This window comes from Sciurus vulgaris, assembly GCF_902686455.1.
Source record: "Sciurus vulgaris genome assembly, chromosome: 1".
NCBI classification, from domain to species: domain Eukaryota; kingdom Metazoa; phylum Chordata; class Mammalia; order Rodentia; family Sciuridae; genus Sciurus; species Sciurus vulgaris.
In genome coordinates, this window is record NC_136461.1 from 111,446,143 (window position 1) to 111,448,939 (window position 2,797).

At 40.2% G+C, this 2,797-nt stretch overlaps 1 pseudogene across 1 annotated transcript; it reads left to right on the forward strand.

Annotated features, from left to right (window-relative positions):
• The first annotated feature begins 878 nt into the window (after window positions 1-878).
• Window positions 879-1,669, forward strand: LOC306642212 (GTP-binding nuclear protein Ran-like; annotated as a pseudogene). The gene has a single exon. The product of its transcript is annotated as a GTP-binding nuclear protein Ran-like (transcript).
• The last annotated feature ends 1,128 nt before the right edge of the window (window positions 1,670-2,797 follow it).

A 2,797-nucleotide genomic window follows, 5' to 3' on the forward strand; every position in this document is an offset into this window, starting at 1 on the left:
TTTACCAGAGTTGAGGGACATTTTGTAACATGGAAACAAAGAAAGCACTGAGAAACTCTTTATCCTACTAATGTTAGAAGTAAATGTTTTAATTAGATAGTTTACTTGCCTTTTTCTACCTTATGTCATCTTTGCTAAGACTGTGCTGTTGCAGTTCTACATATGTTAAATAACAAAAACAAACTAATTATATATTTTGCATAATTGTTATGTTACAACAGTAAACTCAGACTAATAATATAAATCCACCATTCTACTGCCAATTACTACATTCTTACAGTAAGTGCTCAAGTATATAAAATAGTGGAAAAAAGCCTTTATATTTATTTTTACAGAGGGTATAAACATCAATTTATAAGGAAGAGACACAGGCCTATTTAGTTAAAAGTAATATAATTAACACAATTACACAAGCATTTCTAATAAAGCAGCAGAAATGATGAGATTGCTTGTAGTTCCATTCAGAGTTTATCGAACCTTTAAAACAATGTCGAAAACAATAGAATACACAGGCAAATATCCAATTAATTTGTATTGCTCTAGCATTCACTTTCTCCCAAACAACCTAGTCTTAATTCCTATGGCAAACAGCATGATTTGGAAAAGGAAGAAGATGAAAATTGATTGTTCCGAGTTCCAGTTGTGTGGCCTATAGGTGACAGAAGTAACCGTGAAATTAAAGGGGTAAATGCAGTCTTGCCCCCACAACCCATTTTTCCCACAGTCTGTTGTCACAATCTCCAGAATACAACCACACCCTCCACATCTCCAGGTCCCCAGCTAAAATCTCCCGGCTCCTACCTAAATTATTTATTTTAAAAACTCCTAACTGGGCTTCAGCCATCTTTCCAGTCTCAGTCAGATCGGCGCGGAGACCGATGGCCACGCAGTGGGGGTCGCAGGTGCAGTTCAAGCTCGTGCTGGTGGTCGACGGCGGCACCAGCAAGATGACGTTAGTGAAGCGCCACCTGATCGGCGAGTTCGAGAAGTACGTAGCCACCCTGGAAGTGGAGGTCCACCCGCTCCACACCAACAGAGGGCCCAGCAAGTTGAACGTCTGGGACACGGTGGGCCAGGAGAAGTTCGTGGCCTGCGGGATGGCTACTACACCAAGCTCAGTGTGCCATTATAATGTTTGATGTGGCATCAATAGTCACTTACAAGAATGTGCCTAATTGGCACAGAAATCTGGTATGAGTGTGTGAAAACATCCCCATCGTGTTGTGTGGCAACAAAGTGGACATTAAGGACAGGAAAGTGAAGGCGAAATCTATTGTCTTCCACGGAAAGAAGAATCTCCAGTACTATAACATCTCGGCGGAAAGTAACTACAACTTTGAAAAGCTCTTCCTCTGGTTTGCTAGAAAGCTCATTGGAGACCCTAATTTGGAGTTTGTTGCCATGCCTGCTCAAGTCCCACCAGAGGTTGTCATAGACCCTGCTTTGGCAGCCCAGTATGAACATGATTTAGACGTTGCTCAGACAACTGCTCTACCAGACGAGGATGATGAACCGTGAGAAGATGAAGCTGGAGCCCCGCGTCAGAAGTCTAGTTTTACAGGCAACCATCCTGTGACGTCAGCGGTGCGGCGTGTGTGCCACTTTACTAAAATCTAGTTAAGCGAACATGTGCTTCATTTGTGGACTGCCGAAAGAGATGAATGGGCTTCGGAGCGCATGTAGCAGTTAAAAAAAAAAAAAAAATACCTTCATTGTTTGGACCTGCATATTTAATTGTTTGGAACGCAGTTGTTTCCTTTTTTGAGTTTCAAATGTGACTGCTACAGTCACATCACAATATTCAGTGGTGAATCTTGTTACTGTCATTCCTTTAGCACCAGAATAAACTTGTATTTCAAATATCTAAAAACAAAACAAACAAACAAAAAACTCCTAACTGATCTCCCTTCTTTTGCCTTGGTCCCCTTCAATTTATTCTCAGCAGTGATCCTCTCTCCTCAAAGCTCTCCAGTGACACTCTATCTTAAGGTGAAAGTCAATATCCTCACGTTAGGTCCTGCACAAACTACTTCTCATCATCTATCTGACCACTTCGCTCTTTTATGAACAGCTCACTCCCACCTCAGGAATTTTGCAGTTGCTCTTCCCTTCACCTGGAAAGTTTTTTGTTTTTGTTTTTTAATTAAGAGTTCATGTGGCTTATTCCTTTTACTTCCTTCAGGTTTTTCCTCCATGTCCACTTTTCAGCAGATGATTTCCTGAATACTTTATCTATTTATTACTTTTTTTACTTGTATCTTTTTTTCCTTTTTCTTTTTCTTTTCTTTTCTTTTTTTTTTTTTTTTTTTTTTTTTTGTACTAGGGATTGAATCCAGAAGTGCTTAACCACTGAGCCACATCCCCATCCCCAGCCCTTTTTAAATTTTTTAAATTTTGAGACAAGTTCTCACTACATTGCTTAGGGCCTTGCTAAATTGCTGAAGCTAGCTTTGAACTTGCTATCCTTTAGCCTAATCCTCCCGAGCTGCTGGAATTAGAGGCATGTACCATAATGCCCAGCTTCTTCTTCCTTTTTTTTAAGCAGTGTCCCATTACCTTGCCCAGCCTGCCTCCAAATTCCTGGGCTTAAGCAATCCTCATGCTTCAGCCTTCTGAATGCTGGGACAGGCATGTGCTACCATACTTAGCTGAATACCCTATTTATAACTGGTTTCAAACCTTACACATTCCAATACCCCTCCAACTCCTTTCTTTAAACTTGTTCTGCTTTTCTTTATAGACTCTACCACCACATAATTACTACATATTTTATCTATTTTCTTTATTATCTCATTGT